We start from the raw sequence: 24482 nt of genomic DNA, 5'->3' as shown, positions 1-24482 counted from the left end.
AGTGGTGGTGGTGGTAGTAGTGGTAGTAGTTTCGTCGAGAATGTTCTCGCGTGAAAAGAGAAACGGAGAGGGTGAAGATTCTATTCACAAGTTTTAATATCGCTGCATATTGCGAAAGTTGCAGTCGTTTAAGGATATAATAAAAGCATCGGCGGGGGATCGATCGATCGACCGACGATTTTCTCGATTGACGAGAGGTTCGGTGATGGAGGGGTGGAAATTTACGCGCATTCGTTATTATTCGTCTTAACGCCGCACCGATTTCTCTCTGTTTTCCTCCTCCTCCTCCTCCTCCTCGTCCCAATAATCTTGCATAATCGCCGTGGCGATTCTTTGCAGGGAAGGAAAGTTTCCTTGTGGCTTACACGGGTTATTGGACGGGAGGAATTTGATCCGTGCTCGATCGAGATGGAGTTGGTGGTGTTGGTGGATTAATTAATATAACGAAGATGACGATTATTTGTTTGTAGAAGTTTCGTGATTTGGAAGTACGTGTAATGGTTAAAAAAATATTGAGAAAATAGTTGCGAAAATGGAATAGTTTCGACTGAAAATAAGAGATTCGTTTATTTAAGACGATTCAGAAAACGCATCGATTTTTTTCTTCGCCAGAATTTTACGAATGTAAGACGCCACAAGCGGCGTGTAAGCAATTACGGCAAATTCATCGTTTATCGTTTGGCCGCAAGTCTGCCAATAATTTTCTTATTCACCGCGCCATAATTAAACCAGTTCCTCCGGATGGGCACCACCAACTGAACGAGCATTAAGCTGGACCTGGAGTCTGCTTTCGCTGTGTCTTGATGTAATGTCGAAAATTGTACGTGTCGGTAATTACTCGAAATTAGAAAAATTTATAGTATCGTGCAAAAAATATCGTAAATAATGTAAAAAGTAAAAAAGCGCAGTGAAACGTAAACGATTAATAATAAATATATGGCAAATTATTATTACGGTGCAATGATATTTTTGTACACGTAAATATTTTTTTTTTTTTTTTAATTCATTTTACAAATATTATGCGTGTGAAATGTAACGATAATAAGTTTCATTGGTGGGACCATTCATCCTCGAGTGGCCGCCATTTGTATTCATTTTCCGTCAACGTGGTTGTTGGTGTCGTTGCTTCGCGAGTCAAGTAATTCGGCTTTTCGCCGAGCATTTTGATTTATCGTTATGATAAAAGCGACATTAGAGGAACAGTGGTACCAAGCGGGCTTGAATCCCTCGAGTGCACCCTATCATCTCTTCTTTAACGTTTTTGAAAGAGGACCTACATCTCCTGTTACCCTTACGAAAAATAATTAACCGCAACGATTATGGGATACTCGTTTATCTCGTTGATCAATTCCCTTTACTATTACAGTTTCAAGCGTATAGAAAAATACCTGTTTCGAGATACGACTAAAATGATATTAAAAGCTCTCGTTTTTCCTGGGGCGGGAAGAAAAAGAGAATTAGAAAGTTAATAGAGAAGAAACCGTATGTGCCGTGTCGTGAAAAATTTATAACCAACTGGAAACGAAGCCAGAAATGTTTCTCACGAAAATAAAGAGCCCCTTTTCAACGTTGCATTTCGGCTACTACGCATTATTTATAATCTCTCTCTCTCTCGAAAAATCAGATGTGCAACGTTACCTATCCTGTTTTCTCATGATATTGTACTACACCTGGATCAATTTTCTCTAGAAAAAAGAAACCCCCGTTATTTCTAAAATCCAACGAAACATTAAAAACAACAAAGTTGGGAAAATTACCGAATCAATTAAATCGAAAGAAAAAAAAAGAAAGAAAGAAAATATTCTCGAAACGAAACATTTTTATCGCCCGTATCGATTAACCTCGCGTGCACTCCAACCGGCCGAGATTAACGCGTTGTTGGCGGCGAGTTGGAAAAGAAAAATTATTCCCTCTTCCTCTCGATCTCCTCTCCTTTGGGCCCCGAGACTCTGAAATTTACACGAACGCCGGCCTCTTCGGAACACCTCTCCCTCCTCCTCCTCCTCCTCCTCGTGTGTCCGCGCACGATTCAATTTATTTTAGATACGGCCTCTGCACCCTCGCACTTTTATTAGTATTTACGAAGCGATTCAGCCAGGTATACACGATCCACGGCCAGGTGGGAGGAGGAACGGGGCCGGCTTGTTTGGCGTGTGTTCAACGCCCTTGAAACATCAACCCGTGTTCGATACGTTTACCTCGGGATTAATACGTATCTCCTAGACGTATGCCACTTCTCCTCCGGGGATATAAATTTACGCGAGAGCGTGCACGATAATTTCGCTCGGATACCGTCTATTAAGAGCGACGTGGATGCGACGTCGATGAGAAGATTTTCAAATTTGTGGAAAATATTAGGCTCCGAGGGGAGTTTCCTAATTTTTATTCGTTAATTAAGCTTCGTTGTGGAACGAACAAGTTGCAGGTACGTACGTTAGTGAAACTCGATATGAAACATAATGAAAAAGATTTATACATATATATATACCCTGGCATTTATACTGACCCCGTTCCGAAAGTTACGTCGTTTTACCATTGCTTCCGCGTTTGCTGCTTTAATAAAAAGTTTCGTTATGAAGTTCTAACGCGCGGGTGTTCAGAGAGAGAGAAAGAGAGAATGTATGTACGAGAATAGTTTATGAAGCATTACGAAGTTGTAATTCTCGTTATATTTACAGAATACAAAATTTCGTTTTACAAAATGATAATAATAAAATATATACTCTTCGTTGCTTATAACCTCTTTTCGCATTGAAAAATATCCTCGATCGGAATTATCGAGAGAGTATTCATTCTCAAAAATATAATATAAAACAATATTCTCTGAAAAGCATCCACGAACTTCGAAAACCCAAAGAATCGAGCGTGGAAACTTGAACGTAAGAAGAAAACAGCTCGATCGAAAACTCGTTCGTTCGAGGGGGAAGGCGATCTCTCTTCTCTTCCTTCGTCGTTTGCACGCGTGTTCGAGAAGAGGAACTACACATCCCGACTGCACCGTACGCACAGTACGTACGATCACGAGACGTGGACGAGGACGCGGTGGGTCGTAGTAGATTTCGCACCCCCCGCCGCGAGGAAAGGGGATGATGGACGCGCGTGAACGCGGCGCAGCATCGACAGGGGGCCGATGCCAGGAGAACAGTTTGGCGGAGGGAAGACGAAAGACGACGGTGGCCGAAGGAGAAAAACCGGAAACCGGGACCGAGCCGTCATGGATTTTCTTTATGGCGGAGGAGGAGGAGGAGGAGGAGGAGGAGGTGGAAAGAAGATCGAGAAGGTGGAGAAAGTCGTGTACCGGGGTGGGTGCCAAGATCGTCGTTTTACATCCCATGAAGTGGTTGTATCGCTTCGGGTACATACATATTTTTTTTCTTTCTTTCTTTCTTTCTTTCTTTTTTGCGTCAATGCGTTTTTAAGAGTCGGTTCGCTACGAAATTGGCCGTCGCTCAAAGAATATCAATAAGTTGGAGGTTTTATCGCCGTATTTAAAGCTTGGTCTTTCTTGGGAGATGATGTAATGGCGCGTGCACGGAGCGAAATATTTATATTTGTGCGGTCCAAAAAAATGTTCAATTGGATGCAAGTTATTTTAAATATTTGTTGGATTGTTGCTTGATGATAATTCGATCAAATATTTGTATTACAGAGAGAAAATTAATTGGTGATTGTAAGTGTAGATTGAAAAACACTCTTCTTTCGAGATATATTTCATTCGTTCAATTATTCTTTTCAAACATTAAGCGTTCGTATAAATTTCTTCCCTTCCTTTCCATTTCGTATATAATTAACATATATATATTATAACATTCAATACGTTATTTATTTATAAAATTCATATTGAAAGATGAAGAAATACCAAGAGGAAACAAGGAGCAAGCAATATGAATCTCGTTAAGGTCGAGATGAGAATCGCAACAGCGGAATAATAATTTTTAATACGGAAAAAGTAAATTGAAAAAGTTACGAACAACGACACAATGAAAAAAAAAGTACGGAGATAAAAGTTCTCGGCGAAACCTTGCCGGGTTGTTCCCTCTGTTGGAAAAGTCTGTTATATCCTTTTGTAAAATATTAGGTCACATTCACCCCGAACACCTGACATCTGCGCGCTCTCGCTCGTACAGATTTTAGGGATGCGTGCCAAGTGTTCTCTTTGTCCCGAAAAACGTAGTGGAAGTTACGAGTAGGAGTTAAAAGGAGCGAGAAAGGAGGGAATTAAGGAGGGGAGGAAGAGAGGAATGAAAGGGTGCGTCGGTGGTAATCGTACCTTTCTTTGTTTCCGTAGTTAAAAGCTATTACATCGCGATCGAATGCACTTAGAGCGTCGGTTTCTAGTATTTCCTGTTCTGCTTAGACCCCTATCCTCCTCGGATACGCGCGCAAATTACGAACCAGAGTATAAGGTAGATCGATCGAGATCCGTTTCAAGCCAAAAATCCTTATACTCCGGTAAAATGTATTTAATTTATTTTCTGTAATATATATATATATATATATATATATATATATATATATATATATATATATATATATATATTATATTTAAAGACAGTGAAAACTTTATTTCCTATTTTTGCGCATTTTATTTATTTATAATCGTACGCGAAATTTGATTTTTATTTCTGTTCATTGATTAAAAAGATATTAGATTAGATATTTTATGATTTTATTTACACCTGCTGTTTTAGAATTAAATGCAAGAGACTGGAGATGTGTTACAAGCAAACGATTGGAATTAAAAATTATCGGGCATTAACTTTGTCAAAAGCACGGTACCCCGATTTAATAAGAGCTCCAACGCTAAGGCATAAATTCGCCCTAATTTATCATTAATTTCTTTCAACGTTTAATCTTCCGCCCTTTGTCTCTGTTCCGAGATGGAAGATTTAGAGATTCGATACAAAAAAATAGGGAGAGGGATGCAAACGACAGGGTGGGGGAAGGGGGTGGTTGGAGGAGCGGTTGAAAAGAAAGATCTGGAAGGAAAGGGTGAAAGGAGGGAAAAACGTAGGGAAAGATAGGTCGTAGATTCCGGTACTTTTTGCCTTTTTCCGCGGTTAAAAGGTACTATATCGTGGTCGAAAACGCCCACCTAAAGCACTTGCTAAGAGCCTTTCCTAACCCATTGGTGTGTACACGGCGCTGGAATGGCATGTTGCACCCCGGTCGGGTTTAAAAGGTTCCAGGCATTATTGTTCGATACATACATCACGATCGAACAATGATATCGGTGTACCTCTATTGTTTTTATATAATAAAATATCCCCCGTCCAGTGCAATATCGGATGTGTAGAAAGTGTACGGAATCGGATAAGAATATTTCCTCCTTAAACTTCTATATATATATTAGAATATTACGAAAGATATTTGTCTTATTTTTATCTTAAGACTTTGTCGTTTCGTTTAAAATAATCAATTAATTAAGGTAAAATTTGTGATTAATATTTATTATTTGTATCTTATTAATTTAATTGAATTTTTAATATCAATTTTAGATAATTTTAACGAAGATTCTATTTGTAAGAGAAAACTACTCTAAGATATCATCTCATTTGGGGTTAGTTTCGATTTTTAAATTAAAAAAAAAAATATATCGTTTAACGAGACATTTAATCGCTAGAATAGATTCTGAACGAATTTATACATTTATGACGACGATATCTGATATAAATGAAACGAAGAAAACGATCCATAAAATTTTCACTTACGATCACAGATCCGAACAATTTCACCGGTCTCTCTTTCTCTCTCTCTCTCTTTCTCTTTCTCTCTTTCCCTCTATTTCTATTATTGGACAAACGAGTCGGATAAAACTTTTATTCTTCCACGTTTTCAGCCTTATCTAAAGGTCCCGTAGTCTTCGCAAAGTACAGTTACCGTGACTCGAATCGAGAAGCGATTCCACCTCGGTCGCTAGATCTGATATTCACCGAGTTGCGGAACAAATGGGGGTGGGGAGGGGTAGGGGCTGAGGGAGGGAGGGAGGAGATTGGCTGACTGCGCCATTGGCAGCAGTCAAGTTTGCCCATTCGAATTTCAACGTCACCGGTCAATGATGCAGCGATCCCGTCCTCGTAAAATCGTCGATCCGTGAGATAGACACGTGAAGACGAACAACGCGCTTCCATCCAACTAATTTCCGCGAGAGAATTGGGGGGAGGGGGGGGGAGAAAACGAGTATACCCGGCTCGATCGTTCGACCAAGTTCGAAGATGTCGGCTCGTATCTTGCGCCGACGTTTCCGATTAACGATCACGCTGTGACGAAAATTATTTATCCTCCGCCTAATTTTCTATTACGTCGCCAGACAAATGCGAAGGAAATGATGAAATAAAATGAAACAAGATTTCAAGGATATAAATCTTCTTAGAATATCTTTTGGAATTCTATCTTCTATCTTTTTGGAATTTGTGATACATTTATTTCTACTCGATGTAATTTTTGGATTTATAAATAATTAAGAAATTGTATGGAAAGATTGGCGATGGTATTTCCACTGCGTCATATTCGACTGCGTCGACGAAATATCGATGACTCAACCTTTCCTGAAATTGGTGATCCATAAAACTAGTTAGGGGAAAGTAACTATAATGCTCGGTCATTGGTCGGGGCGATATTATCAGTCTTAATTTTAACGATGCGTTACTATTAAATCGATAAATTTGTAGATCAATTTAAATCATCCAACTCGTGATAAAAGATTCAAGTTAAATATAATAAATTAATATTACACGTACGAATATATTTATTTCTATGTTAGGAATATTATACTTTCTTTTAAATAAAAAAATAAGGCAGATATGGAATATAATTTATCCAGTCGTTATCAAGTCGTTTATTGGACACGGTGGAATGGAGATAAGGATTCATTGGTCAATATCTATGGTGACCTCATCGGCTCCCTCGTAAAATTCCAAACTGTTGGGTCGACGATCGATTTCAGGAGCTCGTTTCCGCCGGTGAAATGGGAGAATAACAGCTCTTTAATCTTCGTCTCGATGCATCGCGAGGATCTTTACAGACCAATCTTGACCCCTCTTTCGCTTACTCGTCACTCCAGAGATCGCGAGATATTATCATCGTGGCAACGAGAGATGGCAAAAATATATAAATTTTCTGTATAATCCTTAGAGAAGAAGATTAGAGAGGAAGATTATCCCCGTATATGAAATGTAATGTGTGTGTTCTTTATTTATTAGTAAAGTCGATTAATCTATGTAATGGACAGTGAACGATTTTTCCATAAAGATAGGATAAAAGCGCGTACATTTTTTAAAAGTCACCACTCTCTGAAATGAAACTCTGTAATATTTACATTTGATTTCATGGAACATGTAAGATAATATTTCAAAGAATCTGAAAAGTTGAAAATTCCGAAATTTTCTCCATAAGAGATAACATATTAAAAATTCTATTTCGTTTTATTTTTTCTTTTTTTTTCAAATCGTACTTTGTTTCATTGAATGAAAGATACATTGTTTTTTTTTTTTTGGTTTCGTTAAAAAATACATAACAGTTTGCTTTTTGTTTCTTTTTTTTTTTTTTTTTTTTTGAATAAAATAATATTTCCCAAGAAGAGTTTCGATTTATTTTTTCTCCTTTTTGTAGAAACAAAAAAAAACAAATCTGTTTTTCATCTAACTTGCAAATTATCCTCTCCCTCCGAACGTTCCTCGTTTCAATTAAACAACGGAAAAATTTATGAAATTGATATCAATAGTTTTGTCGAACAGTTTTACAATTCTAATATAAAAAAAAAAAAAAATTTCAACATTAATCGGATTATATGCGACTTGAAATTTTTTTTTTTCTTTTTTTTTTTGTTTATTGCCGTGTAACAAGCTTTATTTTATCCAACGTCACTCGGCTCGCTGCGCATCGATAATTGAACGATGCAGTTTCGTAAACACGCGCGTATGTAATTAATATTCCTCCTCGTATGTTTTGAATGTTCATCCGTATGTAAATCACGTTATTATAATAGAAATATTATCGATGTTTTACGTAGCATCGGGATGATTGATGTGGCGTGAACGATAGATTTCTTCTACGCTGGCCCGGTAATTCGTATCCCCCGTCGATCGAATATTTATGATTATCCACGATATTTTGAACAGTTGACAAGCGCGTGGAAATAAAGTGCTAACGCGTATTTATAACGGCCTAAGATGGTGGAGGCTAGATGTTGGATGAAATCGCGAAATGTTCCGTGAAAGAAGCTGCGTTTGCACGGTAAATCTTTTTTTTTTTCTTTTTCTTCTCCAGAGGAAGGTTCATCGATCATTCGGTAGAATGTGTATCTGTATTCGAGCAGAAGCGAACAGTCCTTGGATAGGTTTAATTAAGTTAAACAAGATATTCGTTTTCCAACGATAGACAGAATCTCGGGAAATTTTATTTCCAGTCGCTTTTTTTTCTTTCTTTCTTTCTTTTTTTTTTTTTATTTCAAATTAAATCGAGAAATCATTAAAGCTTTAAATCCTGCGCGTATCCCATTTAAACGGGATATGTCCGTTAAAAATCGTTTTCGAGTATACTCGATTTGTCGAGTGTTTAAACGAAAATAAATTCCAATAAATAATTTTTAATTTGAACTCTCGCACTGTATTATTTATTTCGTTGAATCGGATCGTGAAACAAGTAGAGAATAATAATAATAATAATAATAATATTTGAAATCGATTATATATTGATTTTTCGTCGATCAACTGTTGCTCGAATTTGCATCGTCGAAATAAAAGAGAGAGAGAAAGAGAAATGGAAAGAAATAAGGTGAAAGAAAATGGGAAAGCTTTTTTGAAAAGGGAACGAAGCAATAGTTATTCTATGAAAAATCGAAGAAAGACGAAACGGGTCACGTTCCGCAGCGAGAGAGAGAGAGAGAGAGAGGCTTTCTTTCTTCCGGTTCGCAGTGGATGCTGAAGCTGCGCGTTTTAACGAGCACAGAAATGTTCCACTTTTACTCCCCTCCCTGGCCCCCGGTTTCTTCCATCCCTCTTTGTTTTTCCCTTTCGCTCGTTTCCGTTTCTTCCATCGATTTGCGGAATTTCCCGGAATATTACACCGGGGTTTCGTTTCCCGAGTTTTTCTTCTCCCTAAAGAGAGATCCTTTTCATTTCTCTCCTCTTCCTACCACCTCCCTTTTTCATTTCCCTACCCCTCCCTGCGAGATCCTCCAATTGCCCGATTAATCGATTAAATATAGACTAATGAATTCGAATTCCGTCGAATCCAAAGAAGAAGGAAACCTTCATTCCTTCCTTCCTTCCTTCTTAATATCATTTTGTCAATTTGCGAAATTTCCTCGCCAATTTTTATATAATAATGATAAATGATTTTTAGTTTCTTTTTTTCTAAAAAAAATTATTCAAAACGTTAGTCGGAAATTCGAAGATTTATTATATTTTCACGAGATTATCGTTGGAACATAATTCATGCCATAAAAGAAACAATCTTGATATCACGACACGAGTTTTATTATGCCTCCTAAAATTTTCCTCAAAATAAAAATCCTTTTCATGCGCAAAGGGGAAACAAGTTAACAAGAAATCAGTATTTAAATCTGCACAAATGACAAAGTTGCGTTTGGATATTTAAGAAAGATTGAATACATTCAAATAATTAACGCATTCTTTCACATTTACTATTCCTATGTGTGTATATATATTTACCTTCGATTAAAGATTTAAATTGAAACACGCATCCATTGTCAAGTGAATTTCACAGACGCAACTCTAGACAGCTCGAAATCCCATCGAATTGTATTCCGATAATTGGCGAAGCAGAGATAGCTCGGGACTCGGCATGCTTCTTCAGCTACTAAATCATGCAAATACTAATAATGGCACGGACGAGGCGTCGGATAATTGAAATGTAAACATCTAGCTTGCTCTTGAGGAGGAGTTTGATGGTAGGCTCAGTCAGACTTCAGCCGTGCTCGAACCTTCCATGCAGAGCGAGGAAATAAAGGGAAGGGACCAAGGGTGGGGCGAGGGGGAGAGAGAGAGAGCGAACAGTGAATCGAGGAACGGAGACTTGGCTGTGATATTGTGACGTAATATCTGAGTACCCTTTTGTGCACGAACTTCCCTCTAATAATATGCAAAACACACGGTATTATATATATTATATACGCGTGCATGATTAAAAGCGACGATAGTTTGGATGGATGGAGAATTAGAATTGAAATATCTTTTCTTTCTTAATTGTCGAATAGCGTTATAGAAAGGAATCTTCTGTGGAAATTTTGGAGTAATATAATCTCTTTTATCGATTAATTTTTATTTTTATTAAGATCGAAAATGGAGCAAAGCGGTTTAAATATTAATCGATATTTTATCGCTTACTTTGTTTCATGCAAATTTTGTTTGGTTGAATATATACCTCGAAAACGAGGAAATGTATATTTAAAATTTAAAATATGCGTGTATTTATACAATTTAATATTTATAAGTTTGTTAATTTTAATTAATGCAAACTGATTATGAGCTTATTTGCAATTTTTGCACTTGTGCGAGGATATAATTTAAATCTTTGACTTTGTCGATAATTTTTCGCTTAATTTCAACATTAATTAACGCGTTAAAAGTAACGATGAAAATAATTTCCGATTTTTCTGATTAATACGTTAGAAGGAAAAATCGAACGAGTGTTAATTATTATTTTATCGTTTAAAATTATTTATTTTAATACGATTATCTTAAGTAGAAATCGAGTCATCAAGTTCTCGTTAACTTATCCGATACAACAACAACGTAAATAGAAACTCGATTTCCTTCTCCATTTCTCCAAGAAGGCTTCGCGAATGGTTATTCTTATTTTTCTTTTGCATATTTCGCGCGAATATTTCTTGCTTGAATAAAGCAAACTAGAGATTCTTTTTTAAATAAAAATAAAACAGCATCGCAGAAACTGTTGGAATGGAATACTTAAAATGGAATACTTAAAATAATAGCATTGAAGAATGTTAAAACGGATATGAAAAGGAATTTTAATTGTCACATAACGTACACCTAATATGTAACAAAATATTTAACTTGTTATATATTTTTTTTTTTCATCCCCTTTACTTATTTTCATCCATTTTAATATCTTCTATCACATTTTTACCGAAGCAATACCGAATAATTTTCTTTGAGCATATATCATCAAACTCGTTCTTCCTTCTATACTATATTTCATGCTGATATACTGAAATCTTGCTTTCATAAAATTAAAAACAGAGTTATTATTCGCTCGTAAAAACCCGCTAATTAATTAAAATTCATAATTCACTTATCACCTTGTTCAAATATTTTCATCGCCAACATAAAAATATTTCTTTATTTCCATTATCCTGGAAGAACATTCAACTACGACCAACGCCGACTAAATGATATTCGAAACTTGCCCTAAGTAACAATGTTTCATATTTCACTCGTTTGTGTGTCATTTCGTGTTCATCTTCGTTTTTCCATTTTCGGTCTTTGCGGTCTCCGCTCTCGTTAATGCTCCTCTCGTTATCGTTGAAACTTTATCTTCATTATCCATTTTGTCCCCGAATAACGTGTATGTACCCACGCGAAACAAAAAATCGCGCGCGAATTAATCGAACGAATTAATCCAATCTTTTTCTTTTCTTCTTTTTCCAATTAATGTATCATCAATCGTTTTATTCGAGACATCACTTTTTTCTAAACCAGCTAAACTAAAAGAACCCAATCTAATTATTCCACACTTTCACTTCCATTAAATTCTCGATTTATAATCGTTTTATCTAATAGCAGATCGATCGTAGTAATGAAGTGTCGTAAAAAAAATTTCGAAATAAAATGGCAAAAGTATCGTGACGTCTCGCCTCGCAGAATCGAGTCTCGAACAACATCGAAAAGCACCGACAGGATTCCCCTTATGAAACCTCCGTACAATCCCACGGCATAAATAATTCGCTCGTCGGCGGCCGCGATACCGAAGCGAGAGACAAAATTTCAAGGGTCGCTTCATCGTTCATATTTGCACCGTTCGGCTTCCTTCCGAGGAAACAAAGGCGCGTCTAATTAACACGCTTGAGACAGAAACCGGGGCCTTTCTCGTTTCGCGTAGCCGCTCTGAATGCGGAGATCCGCAAAAGGGCGCGGATAGTCGAACAAGGAGGGGAGAGGGTGGAGGGAGGAGGAGGAGGAGGAGGAGGTTAGGCTCAAGGTAAAAAGAAACGGGCCGATAGCCGCTGCGACGACTCAGACAAACCTCGATAATTAGCGACTTCCCGTGGAACCCTCTGAAACACCGACACACGCGTTACAACCGCCTTTCGGATACCTTGTTTCGGGACTTGGTGCAACGTTCGATCATTCAATCGAGTGCAAAGCTTTGTTAGAGTAATTGCCAAAGTATTTTTCGATCAACCAGCCAATCTGCTGCTAGCTGAGATATTTGTAACGATCCTTTTCGATCGGATTTATTTAATTTTATATTTTTTTAGTGATTTAATTCTAAATATCTTTAGGATTAAAATAATGGTCGATCATTTAATCGAAAGCTTTATTAATTGCCAGAGTATTTTTCGATCAAGCAGCCAATCTACTGCTTGCTGAGATATTTGTAACAATCCTTTTCATTCGAATTTATTTAATTTTATATTTTAAGTGATTTAATTCTAAATATCTTTAGGATTAAAATAATGGTCGATCATTTAATCGAATGTAAAGCTTTGTTAATTGCCAGAGTATTTTTCGATCAAGCAGCCAATCTACTGCTTGCTGAGATATTTGTAACAATCCTTTTCATTCGAATTTATTTAATTTTATATTTTAAGTGATTTAATTCTAAATATCTTTAGGATTAAAATAATGGTCGATCATTTAATCGAATGTAAAGCTTTGTTAATTGCCAGAGTATTTTTCGATCAAGCAGCCAATCTACTACTTGCTGAGATATTTGTAACAATCCTTTTCATTCGAATTTATTTAATTTTATATTTTAAGTGATTTAATTCTAAATATCTTTAGGATTAAAATAATGGTCGATCATTTAATCGAATGTAAAGCTTTGTTAATTGCCAGAGTATTTTTCGATCAAGCAGCCAATCTACTACTTGCTGAGATATTTGTAACAATCCTTTTCATTCGAATTTATTTAATTTTATATTTTAAGTGATTTAATTCTAAATATCTTTAGGATTAAAATAATGGTCGATCATTTAATCGAAAGCTTTATTAATTGCCAGAGTATTTTTCGATCAAGCAGCCAATCTACTGCTTGCTGAGATATTTGTAACAATCCTTTTCATTCGAATTTATTTAATTTTATATTTTAAGTGATTTAATTCTAAATATCTTTAGGATTAAAATAATGGTCGATCATTTAATCGAATGTAAAGCTTTGTTAATCACCAGAGTATATTTCGATCAAGCAGCCAATCTACTGCTCGCTGAGATATTTGTAACAATCCTTTTCGTTCGAATTTATTTAATTTTATATTTTAAGTGATTTAATTTTAAATATCTTTAGGATTAAAATAATGGTCGATCATTTAATCGAGTGCAAAGCTTTGTTAGAGTAATTACCAGAGTATTTTTCGATAAAGCAGCGATCTCCTGCTAAATCAAATCGCTGAGAAATTTGTAACGATCTTTTTCGTTCAGATTTATTTAATTTTATATTTTTTAAAATAATGTTCATTTAATTTTTGTGATTTGTGATTTAATTTTAAATATCTTTAGGATTAAAATAATGGTCATTTAATCGAATGCAGAGCTTTGTTAGAGTAATTGCCAGAGTATTTTTCAATCAAACAGCCAATCTATTGCTAAATCAAATCGCTGAGAAATTTGTAACGATTCGTTCGGATTTATTTAATTTCATATTTTTTAAATGATTTAATTCCAAATATCTTTAGGATTAAAATGATAGTCGATTTAATCGAGTGGAAAGCTTTGTTAGAGTAATTTTTCGATCAAGCAGCGACCTATTGAATCAAATTGCTGAAAAATTTCCACGATCTCCAGAATTTCCTTTTTTCTTTTTTTTTTATATCAATGGATTGATATGAGATACGATTGAAAATGCAAGATGCGAAGTTTGATAGAGAATGGATTATCGACTGTGATTACGAGAAATGATGGGCTAGAGTAAATTTAATAATTACTTTTCATATCGAGAAGAAAGGAGGGAAAATAAATCTCTCTTGTCGCTTGAAATTTGCATTGAGCGCGGCCAGTTTACCATATAATCTGGACACAAATTGCATTTTATCGAAGTATCGAAGAATTCTATTACGTTTCATTCATTAAATTGGCATCGATCGAGGGTCGAATGTACCGCGCGGCCGTTTCCCACCCGTTGCCTCATACATACGTACATATATGTACATATATATATATTTGTTGCGTTGAGAGTGAAATTTTTTTTTAATCTATAAATGTTCTGTTCCGCGAAACGAAATATCCACATATATGCGTTATATATCTTCCACGAATCATTGCGTTCTATCGTTTCGAACCGTTATTATTTACGTCATAAATTTCCATAATTGACAACATACCGACTGGAAATTACTTTCGCTCACAGCTCGCGAGAAAATGAGAACATACCTACATATATTTTCGAATATACCTGGGATAAGGTATATACAGAATTCTAATTAATCGAATTATCGTGGAAACGGTACAGAATGGAGGCGGGACTTAATTAGAATTTTATTATCAAGGATCTTCGTCGAGCATAAATCACGGCCGGTCTAGTTCTAAGATGGTGGTTGTTCGCGTAATTTGCGGCTAACGAAAATCGTCAAACCGTCGAAACGTTTAGAAACGTTTAGGCTGGGAACAGGAGATTAATTTCCTGATTAAGCCGATCGATTCTGTTTCTGACGTCGTTCCTTCGTCGTTTCACGATCGTTATCAACCAGATGGAAATGCCTTCGAGAGCGTATCGAGAGAAGAATTGATTGCAGCGTAATCAATTGTTGAGAAACAGCCGATCAATGTTATCTCTCTATGATGTAACAATATAATGCTCGTCGTTCATCGTATAGTTAATTTCTGCTTAGTTCTGAAATGCGAATTGAATGTTTGGATACGAACAATCCTCCGTGTTTCCCCCATTTTTCAAAAATCTGATTTATCAGGTTCGACGTATTTATGTATTGATGTATATCTGTGCAACATTTTTCATTGTTCGATATTTCATTTCGAAACTGTCACCGCCAGACCTCGTTATATGCTATTGAAAAAAAAAAAAAAAAGAGAGAAGAAGAAGACTATAATTCACAACAATATAATAATACGAAGCGATAAAATGTTCTTTTTCATCGAATCCGTCACGTTTTATGAAATACAACAATTTTATCGATTATTTTTATTTTCTAATAAAATTTCTCCCTGGTTATCGATTCAGAGAAAATTGAAATGGAATAAAGAGATCTGTCGTTATAAAAATAATGCAAACGTATAACTTAACTTACAATTCCAAACGACATCCAAATAATCAATCACGATACGAGCTATCAAATAGCTTACACGACCCTTTCTCGATGATCGAGCCACGTTCTTTTCATCGAGAACAAGGAACATGGGAATGGAAACGAAAGCATCAACCAGTTAGGCGATTGCATACCATAACCGATTATAGGGCGACGAAATGCCGCTAATTACGCGTTCAACGGGGAAAAAGAAGGAGGGAAGAAGAGGTGAAAATTCGAATCTGAGGAGGCGGCCATTGCGCATGATCGCAGCCCCCACCCTTCCCGTGCTCGTCGGTGTGCCTCACACTCGTGTCCACCATCTGTCACGTGACTGTGTAGGTCTCACGGGGTGGTTGGAGCCCACGTGGAACAACACGGTACTGTCAGTCGCGTCCGGCGAGTCATTCGCGTATCACGGTTCGCGATTAGGGTGCGTTTCCCTAACCTTCTCCCCCACGGATTTTTCCGCCAAGTTTCGCGAAAGTGAGAGTTCCGCGCGTGATGTCAGTGTGAGAGAGGAGTGGAGTGTTTACAGGCAAGGGTAAACGAACACGAGGTAAGAAGGTATTGTCTCGAATGTTTTTTTTTTCTTTTTCTTTTTTCGAGAAGAAGGGGAAGGGGGGAAGAGATTATTGGAAATAATCGACGATTGTGGTGTTTTGGATAAGAATTTGGACACGTTTAGAGAGGTGAAATTTATCGATACATGAGACGAATGTTTGAACTTGTTAAAGTTTTCGCGAGAAGAGTGAATCGCAAGAAATGTTGGCACGCAACGATAGGGGAACGAAGCAATCGAGTTTGTTGATTAATCGATTGATTAATTAATCGAATTCCCCTAATATTCTTGAAACTGTAACATCGTCATCAGCGAAAACACTCAAACACGTTTTCACTCTCCAATTTGAGTATTATCATTCGATTACCACTTCACGATTAAATTAAACTCTCCGCTTGTCGCACTTTTGCGCACATCGTGCCTAATGCCCATTTAAAAAAAAAAGAAACAAAATTACTTTTAAAAAAAAAGAATCGAGAACATAGTCGATATAATACATACGCGTGACCACGAACAACGAAGCCAATCAATCGGTTTCGATCAGTTCGGTTTTTGAAAAATTCAAGAGGACGTTGAGCAGACGAGCAGATTAAAAAAAAAAAAAAAAAAAAAGATGTTTTACGCACATTCGCGCGGTATTCCATAAATTACCGACTTTTCTACTCGCCACTACGTCAACGAATCTTTTTATTTATTTATTTATTTATTTATTTATTTATTTATTCTTTCCCCCCCGTGATTTGATTCCTCCGTGTCGCGTCAACAGAGCCGAGAGAATTAATTAGTTTGAGTAACCCGATTAAAAAATAAAAGTATCGCCGAGCGGAATGAATGGGGGATGAATCGTTTGGACGCGGTTCCGTTTTAAACCGCGACGAAACGTTCTCTCTCCCGTCTTTTGCAAACCGGTTACGTCACGTGAAAAAAATGCACCGGCCTTGGTGAATCGCCGCTAATGATTTCACGATGATGAAAAAGGCCGCGTCTCTCGACACCACTCCCCCTCCCCTTCTCCCTCCTCCTCGTGAAATAGGCGAGAGGCTCGATAAAAATTCATTACTTTCGCCCGATGATCGGTCAACGAATGGACGATCGACTCTCTCTCTGTCTCTCCACGATTTTCCACGATGAAAAAACCGTTCGTGTGCTCGCATTTTGTAAATAACCGCGTAATACCGCGTATATGGTAAAAATTCATCGCTTTTAGTAAATTGGGCGGGCGAGGGGAGGGGGTGGTGAAACGTTTTGCAGGCAATGGTGGGAGTTAATTGACACGAGAGAGAGACTGTCTGACAGTGCACGTGCGTGCGACGTATCGATAAAAATTTATGAATAAAAAGAGGAGAGGAGGAGGGAGGGGATGACGATTGATTGTGAGAACGACTCGACGTTTAGCTTTGTAAATAGATTATTTTATTTCGTTTCTGGTAAAGTAAAAAAAAAAAAAAAAAGCAAATTTATTTTATCTGGGAGAAAGGAAATTGGATGTAAGGTAAAATTGAGAATGAAATTGAACGGCTTTTATTTTATTTCCATCAATCAATAAGCTCGATCGAGGAATCTATATAAATAGCATTTCTGTCAGGTTATATTCGATTGTGTTCAATGTGATATATATATATATATATAAAGCAGCGATTTTGCCAACGGTCCAATTTTATCGAGCCACTATCGAATTAAATTCTCCATTATACATCGCTGTGACATTTATATAATCGAATAAAAACGAGTTAGATATGTTTCGAATCGGTATCGATATCCGTTCAAAATTAAATTCACAATTACACGAATCGTGTAATTTTCTTGAATTATCGCGAAAAGGAAAAGAGAAACACAATTATTTATAACGCTCGATACGTTCGCTCGGCCGATCTTAAAGGGGATGAACTTATACGAAACTTTCTATGAATCTTTTAAAAAGGGAATTAATTGGAGAAATTTAAATTTTTCCAAATACTTTTACCACCTACCGTCCTAAGAATTTTTTTAAATATCGCCTCACCATTCTTCGAGAATAATCCTCTCTTTCTCCTCCATATTCGTTTCAAGCGCATCGATATTAAAACTTGCATGCTACGCCGCAATTCAACGAACGAACGAACGAACGAAAATGGTGTCAAGGAGCGGCTTTGAAATTTCTTGTAACGCGAGGCGTCGATACGCGCACGTCAACCATCAACCAATGCACGTCTTCATCGTTCCGTTAGATTTTATATTATATTTTTCCGGAAACGGAGAGATCGGCCGTCTCCAGACACTCGTGAAAATTTTCACCCCTACTCCTCCCCTCTCCCAGAAAATTTCATGTCAATTATGCAGGTTTCAAGTTTCACTTACAGAAGGTGGAAGTTTGGGAGGAAAGTTTTTCGTTGGTTGAGAAACTTCCCTGCCTCGGAATATTGCTTCGTCATAAATTCCCATTTTAAGCTTTCCCCCTCTCCTCCCTCCCGTGGCAGCCTCGTTAATTCGGAAATCTGGGTCTATCATTAGCATATAGCTTCTCTCCACTCGAGAGCTCGAGCGAGATTTTCAAAGGGATGAGGTGTGAGCGGTGAGTTTCAAAAACAGGGTTACGCAGTTAGCGTTTTAATCGAGTGTTTCAATTAATACTTACGAGTGAAGGCGAGGGAGGGACAAATTGCGCTGTTACCAAGATCATCAACACGTTGGATAATCTCGTTGAATAAGTTGCCAAGATTTTGCGAACATCGCAACTCAAGCTCGTTAAACCGACTTTTAACGCGTTAAAGGAGTTTCTTCTTCAAATGATGCATTTCTGCGTGTACCGAGCAGTTTAAAAAGTTTTTTAATTCGAATTCATTCTTTATCTTATCTGCAAATCATTCTCACAAATATTCTATTCAAATATATATATTATGAATTTTTATTTGGAAATTTAGATTTAAGAAGAAGTTAATTAGAATTCAAGAATCTCTTTATTGTTTTAATTTACAAATTTTTGAATCCTCCAAATAATATTTGCAATAAAATCATTTGGATTATTGAAATACTTATATAATTCTTTGTCCAAGCAACTTTAATACGAATTATCGAAATTAAACGAGTAACTAAAAATTGTAGAGAGAAATTGTAGAAGAAATTCTCAAGTATATGCTTGATCTTCCACGTGCGGAATATCATAGCGTTTAAAACCGTACGATCGGTGTTCCAGCCGTGCTTCTTCGAATTCGTGAATTCGCATTTCAACTCTGGGTCATCGTTTTCCAATCGAATTCTCTCCATCGAAGCGGCCGTTACGAATTTACGTGACGGAAATATCGCCCGATATTACACCGCGATGTCATAAACCCTTCCATATGTACATACGAGAGATATATATATATATGTGTGTGTATGTGTACACATTGGTGAAAAAGTCGCGGTATTTTCCAAGCGAGACGAATCCAACTTGCGATCGATCGTAAAACTCGCGCTTTCGAAAGAAAGATCGATGCAATTTCTCTTGGCACCCCCACCGTCCCTCGTGTTGCAGCGACCGTTTCGATCGAAATTCAACGTCTCGTTTGTGAACCTTGAAGATTTTCCATCTTTGATGCCTGTGAATTAATCGAAATAAGTCGAAATTGAACTTAACTTAAAGAATCTTGTTTCTCTTTTTCCTCTGTGAATGTAATTCGTGTTTAGTTCTCAAGAAAAGAGATTGGAAATTTTTAGAAATTAATAACAAAAATATTCTTACAAAAAGACGAATGATGAAACGCATTGAATTTATTTATATATTTATTAACGAGAGACCAAATTTAATCTATCTTCTATTTTCTTGTTGAAATTATCGTTTTTAAAAATATAAAGATTGTTATATAATAAGATATAATTCGCATATTTGAAACAATTAAAAGTAATTTAACAGATTGTCGAAATTTATTTTTATATATTTTTCTATATTAATCAATGATTCGATTTATATATATATTTTAAACGATTATTACAACGAAATAAATGAAAAGAAATGCGCACAGACCATTCGAACGACTTAATTCCAAAGTTTGGAACGAAATTACCGACGAAAGCCATGAAATCGGTGGCTCCTTAATCAAATTCTAGGGGAGGGAGGGAAAAATCGCAATTAACGGGGGGGCAGTTTAATCGTACGTAATAGCTCCGCCAATTTTGCCGAATATGCAAGAACCCTGTCAGGACATCAATTTGCGCTATGCAACCGGAGCGTTCTCTCGTTCAATCTCCTTCCAAGGTCCTGCCTACGGAATCACATTCCTGGACTGGTCTCGTTTCCTCACCCAACCCGAGGAGAAAATTCAGGGGACCGGTTAAAGGTTTTCGTTAAATTATTCAGGGCCACGAGCCACGCGGTGGAAAGGGCGATTTCTATTCGGGTGATCGATCAATTAAGTCGACGACTATCCAGGAACAATCGCGCTTTATTATCTTCTGACGAATCCATTTCATTCGCGTTTAGGCCGTTCACCCTACCTTGATTCCTACCTTCGTCTGATATTTTCCACTACTGACAAGTGTAACTTTTCTTTCGGGATTGAAAATCTGGGAAAATATTATTTCGCCACGATATCGTATTTTAATCGATGTGTAATTATTTAATTGGAGAGTTTAATTTTAAAAAATTTTAAGAAATATATGAAAATATTTTCCTCCGTCTTCTTCGAGAAGATTTGAGGAAAATGTTATTTCTGTATGATGGTGTATTGCGATCAACGAAGGGAATTTTGTTGAATAATATTTTAAAAACTCGAAACATTTTGCGAATATTTTATGGAATGGAATATTTTTATCTTTGCTTTTCCTTGCGAGGATCGTGATCCTTAAAAATATTACGTTTTTTTGCAATCACTTCGTAGCCAATAATCTTTTATATTGCGATATAATATGACGAATTTAATTTTTGAAAAATTTATTTAATATATCAAATTTTATGAGAAGCAAAGAAATGGATAAGAGAACAATTTTGAGTGAGAATTGTATCCGAAGAATACCGAATTCCAGTTTTGGTGGATTCTGCTTGTCAAAAACACATTTTGCAAATATGGATAGTCAACATGGTATGAAACTAAATTTTTCCACCTTAAGGAATATCACCTATTTGCTGCGAAATTCGGAAGAAATGGTCGTGTATCGAAGGAAATCGAAATTGGAATCGGAATAAATCTTGAATTAAACGTTGTAGATCGTTCGTGTAGGTTTGGTAAAAATACTTTTTCACGGAAAATAACGCAAATCTAACGGCATTTTTTGTCCGCGTTTTCGGAATTCGCGTAATATTTTGCTCGTTTTTCGCGCACCAGCTCTTTGTGCACCTGCCGAGCCTTCCATTCGAGCGGGTTACACTGATTGGTTTCGTAACCATTGGCCTGTGAAACAAGTAGATTGCTCTGGAGGAGGAATAAAAAAAAAAAAAAAAAAAAAATTAGAAAGAAACAACATCTTTTTTTGGAAACGGACAAGATACGAAACAATGGCTTTGTTTAAAACGATTCTTTTCGCGATGCACGATATATTATTATTATTATTCGTGTATATATTTTTTAAATTTTGATTTCTTCAAGATGAAAAACTATTCTCCATCTGGAATCGACGAATTTGTATATAATTATTCCAAGTTTGAAAGTTAATCTCAATATTAAAAATTTTAATAAATATGAAACAGATATTAAAAGAGCATCGGCTTGATTTTATTGCCAGATGCAGAACAATACAAAAATTTAATATCGCAGGAACAGGAACAACGGGATACGGGAAACCAAACGTGCATGAAATGTTCCTGAAAAAGAATAAAAAATTATACAAATGTTTGCCATTGGAAATATGAGAATATAATCGATGCTGAAACAAAAGAGGAAAATAATATATATGATATTATTCAGATACAGAATTTCTGACAAAAATGATATCGATGAAAGTATTAATATCGATGAATTAATCGTTAAATCCCGTAAATGACGTAAAATCTCTCAATACCCTTTGAAAAATATTTAACGATATTGAACGATTTAAAAGAAATTTCCCGATTGTCTCAGTTTCAATGTTTAATTAAAAACCTGAATTAAGGATATTTAATAACGTATAATTAGGTTACCTAATCCACGATTTACGTCACGAACGTGACTCATCTCGAATCGAACATCGAATAAGCGAAGTCATCGTTGTGGGCAACCAGTTTCCTACGTATCTACGTGTCAGAGTATCCGACACCACTCGACCTGAAATTTTCGGTTATCTGCACCCCGAATCATCCAACATCCAGTTTCTCTTCCTCTCATTGTCGAGATACATCATAAATATATACATATACATATTATCATGGAATAATATTTTCCAATATTTTTTGATTTGTCATCCCCTTTAGTAATATTTAAACAGTCTGCCACAATCTTATTATACTTAGGAGAAACTTTAAAAATTATCAGAATAGAATAGAACTATTTCTCAAGTCATTTTCTTCATTTATCATCTCTCTATTTTAAATTAATTAAAAGCTCCCTCTCTCTCTTTCTCCACGTAAAAAAATTTTTATTGTCACAATTAAATTAAGAGGATCATGATTGATAATTTAAAAATTATTGAACCAAATCACCGATGATTTCACCATCTTCATGAACCTCGACACTAGTTTGAGAATAACACTTGTCACGAAACAAGTGTTGCACGTGGAATAATGCACAAGTACGCATCGTTTAAAGCGAACGAGTTCTCGAGTCCTTGGGAGTGAAAGTCTTGGTGGGTAATATCGACGAAAAATGATAAAAGGAGGTAGAGAAATACGTTTCGGTATTAACTATAAACAAACGTTTGTATGGGGTATGCGTATGGAGAGATGAAGCGTGTGTGGAAATGAGGGAGAACGAGGAGGCTCCCGAGAGCGATTCTGCTTTTGATAGGCTGCCTGCGCATGACGTTTCGATAAACAGCCACCGTTTATATACTTTCCTCCTCTTGTTCACTTCTCTTTCGTTCGTCACGGATTACCGGATCATGCAAAACATCTCGTGTAACTTGTCACGGATTATCCATGCGTGTTTTTTCCTCTGTTCCCATTCCTTCCTTCTTTGTTCCCTTTCTCTCCCTTTTTCTCCCTTTTTTTCTCCTTCGTTTCATTCTATTGTGACGAAATATCGGTATATAATAGAATATAAAGTACGGATATGGATCGAAAAATCTGTTTTTTTTTTTTAGATTTAGATTCGTGAAATTTGAAATTTTTTTTAAATTTGGAATTTATCCTTTTATCCTTTTTATATTTTTCTCCCTGTCCGTCCTTTTTCAACTTCCAGGTTTATCAGGAATTTTATTATCTATATTTTTATTATCTACATTTTAATAATAAATTTTATTTTTTTAAAAAATTGATAAAAATCGTAATTATTCCCAATTCCATTGCCTCTTGTTCTCTCTCTCTTTCTCTCTCTCGCGCGATAAAAAATGGGCAGAGAGGCAGAAACCGTGGCGCGAATTTTCATTTCATTTCGATGAAGGGGAGAGGGAGAGAGGGAGGGATTTTTTTCATCGTGGAAATACGCAAAACAAAACCCATCGAAACCCACGTGAAATCATTGCCACGGCGCGCGCATTGCAACCTCCGCATTTCGCCTCCCTTTGCCCATTATATTATCCAACAAGTTAATTGTCATGCCAGTTCAAATATTCATTATGAACCAGTTAACGGGTCGCTTCTCCATCGGCTCAATTTCGCGCAAACATTTTCCAATTTGGCGAAACAATCGGCGAAGCTTTTCGCAACGATGCGGAAACACGCGTCGATTTTTTTTTTCTTTTTTCTTTTTTTCCTTCTTTTCTTTTTTTCGAACGATTACCATTACCCCGAATGAACGTTCGTTATTCGCTTACAATCGGCAAATTATCAAATCGGCAAATTTCCGTGTCGATAAGTTCGCTCGAATCGATATCGAATGTTTCGGAATGAAAATTCCGTTCCGTTTCGAAAATCGATGATGAAAAAAATGAAAAAAAAAGAAAGAAAGAAACGGGATAAAATAAAAATCGGACACGGCCTTTTCTTATTTCCCTTCTTCCTTTATTTTTGATCGAAATCAATTTTACGAGTTGCGTCGAAAATTATCGACTTCTCGAAATTTATAAGAACGAAATTATACGCTATATCGGATCATTAATTAGAAATATCGTTCCGGCTTGGTATAATTTACATCCATTTACATTAATTTCGTATAATCAACGTATTATGCGTTTCCAATAGAAATTGAAATTTACCGATAAACGTATGAAATGATGCGAATCGAATTGTACAGGATACCGTGTAATAAAAAAAGAGAAACGATCCATTATATATATATATATTTCGTGGAGATACGTTATTCCGTCCATGACGGATGGAAGAATAAATGAGAGATTGAAAAAAATTGATCCACTGTATGTATCTCGCGCGTCTCGTGCAAATTTGTTGTTTCGCGCATAGATGATAAAAATGATTGAAAACCGGATTGAAAATAAAATTTTCACGGGATCTCT

General features: G+C 36.3%; 1 protein-coding gene across 5 annotated transcripts in view; it reads left to right on the top strand.

Annotated features, from left to right (window-relative positions):
• The window catches only part of LOC408803 (tensin-1), a 247322-nt gene that overhangs the window by 89506 nt on the left and 133334 nt on the right, over positions 1-24482 (top strand). Inside the window, exon 1 of one of the 5 annotated variants that reach the window (XM_026440251.1) lies at positions 15822-16001. The exons of the other annotated variants lie outside the window; for them this stretch is intronic. The gene's annotated coding sequence lies outside the window, so the exon portion shown is untranslated. Of the gene's footprint in view, positions 1-15821; positions 16002-24482 lie in introns of those variants that run through there. 5 annotated transcript variants of the gene reach the window in all.

Source organism: Apis mellifera, linkage group LG4, assembly GCF_003254395.2.
Source record: "Apis mellifera strain DH4 linkage group LG4, Amel_HAv3.1, whole genome shotgun sequence".
Lineage (NCBI taxonomy): Eukaryota > Metazoa > Arthropoda > Insecta > Hymenoptera > Apidae > Apis > Apis mellifera.
This window is presented reverse-complemented; position numbering and strand designations above follow the sequence as displayed.